Here is a 7,409-nt window from a genome sequence, read left to right on the forward strand (position 1 = left end):
TTTCCTGTCACTGTCTGTGTCCACTATACGATATCGAGGGGGGAAAAAACTGTTCTTGAAATATTATAAGGGTGCAAAAGTACATCAATAATGTTTATGAGATTTTAAACAATTTCTATTTATTTATTTTATTTTTATTTTTTTGGTAACAGAGTCTGATTGTAACAGAATTGACAAGTTATTTTTTTTTTTTTTTTTTTTTGGACAAAAACTCCACTTGCTAGCATAAATGCAAAGAAAAATGCACTAATGAAATCATTATTAAAAGACGTTTAAATAACCCTCTGTGTGATCAGGATTTGGAACAACATGAGGGTGAATAATTAATGACAGAATTTTAATTTTTGGATGAACTATCCCTTTAACATTACCCTCCATTCTCTTTTCAGTAATTTTCAGTCATTGATCTTGCTAATCGAATCTCTTAATTAGACCAAAAATCACTTAATTTGTGATTTCATCTGCTTGTTTCATTTTGTCTTTTGCCTTTGTTCTTGCTTTCTTGGGATTCAAGCTGGGGCAATAATGTTGTTCATATGTTATTTTGGCAGTTTATTCCATCATAGCTTCAATTTCTTTTTTACCACATACCTCCGTGAGCATTTAAGGCTTACATTAATCCTGATACATCTGAAAACAGCGTTTTTGTTTTAAAACACTCTCCGTCCATATTAGCATTTTCAAGCATTTTCCAAAACTTTCTCATCCAGGCTGAAATGTCAGAAAACTGTTTCTACTACGCTGATAAATAACCAATCACCATCGATTATTTCACTTTCTCAGGGTTAGAAGCCAATCACCACCGAGTATTTCGCTTTCAATCACCCTGAGATGAAATTTTGAACAGCTGATCAATCGACCTGATTATAGAGGGAGCTAATTAATGGATATGTGATCGACATTTACTAAACTACTATTAGAACAGCAGCTACAAATTAAAAATGAAGGAAGACGGGCCTCCACCAATCATCTTTATTAACTTTCAACATATTTAACAGGACAGGGTGGAATTTTTCAAGTGACAGGTGTGTGAAATAAATAAAAAATTGTGTTATAGCCTGACCAGCTATAAAAGTTAGTGCATCAGCAGTGTCATCTGTATTAGTAGAAACATCTGACATGTTTAAAGCACTGGCAACATAATAGTGAATAGAAGACAAAATACTTACTTTACTGTAGTTGAGCATGGAGATGTAGTGTTCCAGTGAGTACATTTTAAGTTTTCAAATGAGTGTGAATGATTAAATGAGGAAATATATGTTCAATAGATCAATACTATTATTGAAAGTATATTCTAATAGATCAATACTATTATTATGATGTTTATTGTGTTTGATTTTTGTTACATTCTACCTTTAGTTTTACCAAATGCAGGGCTGCAAAAATTACACAAAAACACAAATTATAAAATAATTGTGGTGGCATCAGCCAGTTTTTGCCATCAGCCTCTAGTCTGATTAGGTACCTCATTAAATTCCAGATATAAAATGCAGATTCAAAAGTTTTTACAGGGTAACCGTCTGCTCTCCTATAATGTAGCGACCGTGCTTTAGCTCTCTGTTGTGTCTGAAAAGCTGCTAACAGCAGGGTCAAACTTTCCATGCAAAACAGCTAAATCCTGACCTCTTGATGGGGAAAAAACCCTGGAAGGTCAGGCTGTTTTTCCAGCTGGCCTGCAAACCTGTGACCCTTGACCCCTCGTATGCAACATCATATTTTACTGTTCTGACTGATGGTTTTTATGCACGCAGTCTAGGACTGTCTATAGGACAGTCATACAAAAATGAAAATTCTGTGATTTTCAAGATTAAAATGTAAATTATGTATTATTTTTATATTTTTACCATGTTGTTGTAAAAGTATTTTATGAATAAATGTTTAGATTATTGATTCATGGCAGGAATTAGAGTTATTTATTGGTTAGCTAACCAAAGTATTAATTGACTAATCAGAAAATAATAAATAGATTAACCTATAGAAAAAAAAGAAAAATAAGTTTAACAGCTCAACAGCCGTCAGGTCATTTAACACGTTCAAAGGACAGATTCTAGAGGCCCATAAAGATGGAGCTCCATTGTAGATGTCAGAGTGATTGACACTGGTGGCTGTGTCTTATCAAACTGAACTCGTCCCCTGCTGTATATTCACTCCATCAGGAACCTCTTGTCACGGATCAGTCAGGCCCTACACCCCACCAATCACAGCGTTCCACATCACCAGAATACTAATCACGCTCACCTGCACCCCATCACATCAGTCATCAACATCAGTATTTATACCCTCACGTCAAGCACACCAGTGTCCGATCTTGTTCATGCAATGTGGACTCCATACCTTGGAAAACCTTCTCCTAAAGATAGCCTTTGCATATGAATACTTACCGTTTGTACCTTACCTCCTGTCTCTGCATCCTTGTGTTATCCTCTCCTCCCAGATCATCTGTCGTCTGATTGTGTGTGCCGTTGTGGATCCCCTCGTCTCGTCACCCCGACAGCTCTGTGGGAGAGAAAGCAGTTACTATCATCCTCATCCGCCCGGTGGCATCCTCAATATAACATACTCACCTCAGATCACCTGCTCACTTCTCTGTTTTTCTCATCCTGTTCAATAAACGTCATTTCTGTTTACCACTTACCTCAGCGTCCGGCCCTGACTGTAACACCTCTCCATACAGCAATGGCATCACTATAATTTCCGATTCATTCAATCTAGTTCCGTTGGAATCTGAGAAACCGAGACAGAGAAACTAAAAAGAGAGAAGATCTTAATCAGTTTTGTTTTTGTCAGACGTCAAAAGCAAAGTCAACAATTTTCCATCAAATTACCATTTACACTGTAAAAAGTGATAAGTTGACTTAACTTAAAAAAAAATTTAGGAAACCCGTTGCCTTAAGTAAATGATAATTTAAAAAAATAAGTTAATTGAATTAAGTTCACTTTACGTTTTTTTTTTTTATTATTATTTTATTATGTACTTAATAATTTTAAGGCAATGGGTTTCCTAAAATTTTTTAAGATCAGTCAACTTATCACTTTTTACAGTGCACCTGCTTTCAGTTCACCTTCAGGAGCTTTTCCATCTGATCCTGTTTTAACAATAATCACAGACTTATTAGATAATATATTTTTGGACACACAAAATCTAGAAAAAAACATGTCTTGTACAAAATCAGTTCTCTTGGGTCACCTCACTTGTCTTGACATACAGGAACCAATGTTGTTTAACAACTGACGTCAAGCTTGGCAAGACATGTTTTTGATGCACCGGGTTAAAATAAGCAAATGTGATTTGAGAACGTATAAGCTGAAGTGACATCTGGACCAGTTCCTCACACAAACTTAGGAAGACTTGGATTTTAGTGCACAAGTTATATGGACGGCTTGGTCCTTTTTGGAAACTTACACTAAATGGAACAATTGCCTTTATTTAGAATAAAATAATTCTGTCATTATTTATTTGTTGTTTTAAAACCCTCAAGACATTTGTTTATCTTTGAAGCATAAACATTTTAATTCTACTTAGGTTTTCATCATTTTGAAAAGCATGAAGTTTCTAATGAACTAATCTGGATCTTCTGAAGAAAGAAAGAGTCAGAATAAAAAGTCACATGGTCATACATTTGGAACGGCATGAGGGCAAGCAAATGATCACAAAGCACTTACTTTTCTAATAAATACCTGAAGCTTTTTTAACCTATAAAAAGTAGAATATAAGTAGAGTAAGTAGTTGAGTTACTCGCCACCGATAGTAACATTGAATTCCCAGCAAACTTTCTTTCCGCATCTGCTGAGGAACTTTAGTTGATAAACTCCAGTATGTTCAGTTCTGGTGTTTGTGATGGTCAGAGATCCGGTTTGATGATCCAGCTCCAGTCTGTCTCTGAATCTCACATCATCACTATATGAAGTGTTATTGATGTCTCCATTCATTCCAGTTGCTAGGGTTTTATGTTCATGTTTCCACTGCACCTGCTCACCTCTTTCTACATTAAAATCAGTGATTAGAATTAAACATTCTCCTCCTGCCATCAATGACACCGTCTTGGGACCAGATTCACCTGGAGAACAAATATAGAAAGTTCACTGTCAAATGAAAAAAAAAAACAACTTTATGCATTAAACAATACTCTTATGTATCAAAATCCCTGACAGGTAAAGCCGCACTAAACTGCATGCTTGTGAGTTTGTTTGAAGCACTGAATGTAAAGCATTTTCATGTTTTGCCCAAAACAGCTTTTGCACTTTCCTACTGCAGCTCATTCTTTGTCCTCCAAAATATTTTAAATGCATTTTGTCAATAGAAATGAGTTGTTTACTACTGTAAAGTGACATGGTTGGCTGAAGTTTTCTGTGCACAATGCAAAGATGTGATTATTTGTTGCTCCATTTTTAGCAATACTGCATTATTTGACAAGACCTTATCTACATTAATAAATTAACCTGAAAACTCACAACACATGAAAACTCTGAACTCCTTGACGAGGTCCTTCTGCAGCTGACAATCTGTAGTTTATAAGCTCCAGAGTGTTTGCTTGTGATGTTCTTGATGGTCAGAGATGCAGCTGCAATCTGTCTCTGAATCTCTCATCAGCATCAGCGTATGTGGTCTCTTTGGTCTCTCCAGTCAGCTGAGCGATGAGATTATCTTGATCTCCAAACATTCACAGGATCAGATCATCTCTCTGTGTTTCAGTATCAGGGTTTAGAATAACATTCTTTCCCTCCTAAAATCATCCTCGCTTCATTTGTGACAGCACAACGTAGAAACAGAGAAATACATAAAAGTTTCCATTAGATCAAGTGTGTTAATTTGAACATCAGAGTTTAAAATTGCTGCGAAGATCATAATCCTATAACACATTTGTTCATCTTCGAGAAAAAAAAGAAGAAGTTTTTTTTTAACATTCAAGCATAAAAACCTATTCTAGCAGGCCTCAGAAACAAAATCAAGACTTTGGAAAAGGTCATAATAGGTCCTGAGAGCTACTCACCTCTGACAGTAACATTAAAAATCTTACACAAACATCTAAACATACAGAAATGAGGAGATATTAACAAGCTAGTAAAGCTTCATTGGACATGAAAAAAAGAAAGGATTTTATGCAGGTGACATGCACCATAATTGTGTGATACTTGTAACTTTAGTATACATTAAAACAAAATGACAAAAGGTTTTAACATAAACACAATATCTATGCATGTAGAACGATAAATCTGTGTAGTAATTTGATCGTTTAGTACAAAATATTGCAAATTTTTGTTCATTTCAATGCATAATAACTCTTCACATAAACATTTAAATTGCTCACCATGGATAGCAACTTTAAATTTTTTGTATGATGTCCCTCTGCTGACCTGTAGTTTATAAGGTCCAGAGTGCTCAATTGTGGAGTTGTTGATGGTCAGAGATCCAGTCTTCTTATCCACCTTCAGTCTGTCTTTGAATCTCCCATCAGTACCTTCATACTGTATGTTCCTCTGGTCTTCCCCATCATTTGAGCAATCAGGTTATCTTCATCTCCAAACATCCACAGGATCAGAACATCTTTCTGTACTTCAGTATCAGGGTATAAAGTGACTGATTCTCCCTCCATTTCTAATATTGTCTCCTCTTCATACAGAAACAGAGAAACTTTATAAACCCAATAACACACACTGAAACTAAAATGATCTACAGAACAAACTCTGAATGGAGTCTGAACATTAAGCAGCTACATTTCAGCTGAATTACCTGCAGAAAAACCTCAATGTATGATGAAGAACTGTTATTATTATTATTTTTTTAAATAGAAAAACCTAAGATACTCACGTCTGATGGTAACAAGGAATCTTTTGTACAATGTCCCTCTCCTGCTGATGGTCTGTAGATTATAGACTCCAATGTGTTCAGTTGTGATGTTTGTGATGGTGAGGGATCCAGTCTTCTTGTCCAGCTTCAGTCTGTCTTTGAATCTCCCATCAGCAGAGGTGAAAAGAGTACAAAAATATTCTACTCAAGTAAAAGTACCATTACATTAATGCAATTTTACTTAAGTACAAGTAAAAGTACCAGTCTAAAAATCTACTCAAGTAAAAGTAAAAAGTAGCTCATATAAAATTTACTTTGTTGCATTTTAACAGTGGGAGGGAGGCAAAAATGGGGTAGGCCAAGGGTGTCAAACTCAGTTCCTGGAGGGCCACAGCCCTGCACAGTTTAGATATAACCCTAATTAAACACCTTTGATCCAGCTAGTCTAATCATTTAGGCTTATTTAAAAACTACATTGTATGTGTGTTGGAGCAGGGTTGGAACTAAATTCCGCAGGGCTGCGGCCCTCCAGGAACTGAGTTTGATACCCCTGGGATAGGCCTATAAATCTCAAACTAGTTGTTTTTAATGAAAGGAATCAGTTATTTAGAATAATAAGACACTTGGGCTGTTACCAAGCAAATTAAATCAGTATCAACAAAATTCATCTTTGCAATGCAGAGGAAACACAGAAGCTTCATCTGACGTAGAATTTATATGTATTTACACACTGTGTATGGACATGAATTAACCTGCAGTTACAAATGCATTTAAAAAAAAAAAAAAAATTATATATAAGACATAAAATGTTGAATACTCATATTTGGAGTTATATTTATATATAATAAAAAAAACAAAAAGATACAGGTGCATCTCAATAAATTAGAATGGTGTGGAAAAGTTCATTTATTTCAGTAATTCATCTCAAATTGTGAAACTCGTGTATTAAATAAATTCAATGCACACAGACTGAAGTAGTTTAATTCTTTGGTTCTTTTAATTGTGATGATTTGGCTCACATTCAACAAAAACCCACCAATTCACTCTCAACAAATTAGAATACTTCATTAGACCAATAATAAAAAAATAAAAAAAATTTTTTAGTGAATTGTTGGCCTTCTGGAAAGTATGTTCATTTACTGTATATGTACTCAATACTTGGTAGGGGCTCCTTTTGCTTTAATTACTGCCTCAGTTCGACGTGGCATGGAGGTGATCAGTTTGTGGCACTGCTGAGGTGGTATGGAAGCCCAGGTTTCTTTGACAGTGGCCTTCAGCTCATCTGCATTTTTTGGTCTCTTGTTTCTCATTTTCCTCTTGACAATACCTCATAGATTCTCTATGGGGTTCAGGTCTGGTGAGTTTGCTGGCCAGTCAAGCACACCAACACCATGGTCATTTAACCAACTTTTGGTGCTTTTGGCAGTGTGGGCAGGTGCCAAATCCTGCTGGAAAATGAAATCAGCATCTTTAAAAAGCTGGTCAGCAGAAGGAAGCATGAAGTGCTCCAAAATTTCTTGGTAAACGAGTGCAGTGACTTTGGTTTTCAAAAAACACAATGGACCAACACCAGCAGATGACATTGCACCCCAAATCATCACAGACTGTTGAAACTTAACAC

General features: G+C 35.7%; 1 long non-coding RNA gene across 2 annotated transcripts; it reads right to left on the minus strand.

Moving 5' to 3' along the window:
- Positions 1-3,268: 3,268 nt before the first annotated feature.
- LOC131531184 (uncharacterized) lies at positions 3,269-6,008 on the minus strand. 2 transcript variants are annotated; one of them, XR_009268593.1, is made up of 4 exons: positions 5,810-6,008; positions 5,356-5,554; positions 4,453-4,739; positions 3,269-4,058 (listed from the first exon to the last, which is right to left on the minus strand). It is a non-coding gene; the product is annotated as an uncharacterized LOC131531184 (long non-coding RNA). The 2 variants fall into 2 exon arrangements; XR_009268592.1 differs by having other exon boundaries at positions 5,310-5,554.
- Between the last annotated feature and the right edge of the window lie 1,401 nt (positions 6,009-7,409).

Source organism: Onychostoma macrolepis, chromosome 22 (genome assembly GCF_012432095.1).
Source record: "Onychostoma macrolepis isolate SWU-2019 chromosome 22, ASM1243209v1, whole genome shotgun sequence".
Taxonomy (NCBI): domain Eukaryota; kingdom Metazoa; phylum Chordata; class Actinopteri; order Cypriniformes; family Cyprinidae; genus Onychostoma; species Onychostoma macrolepis.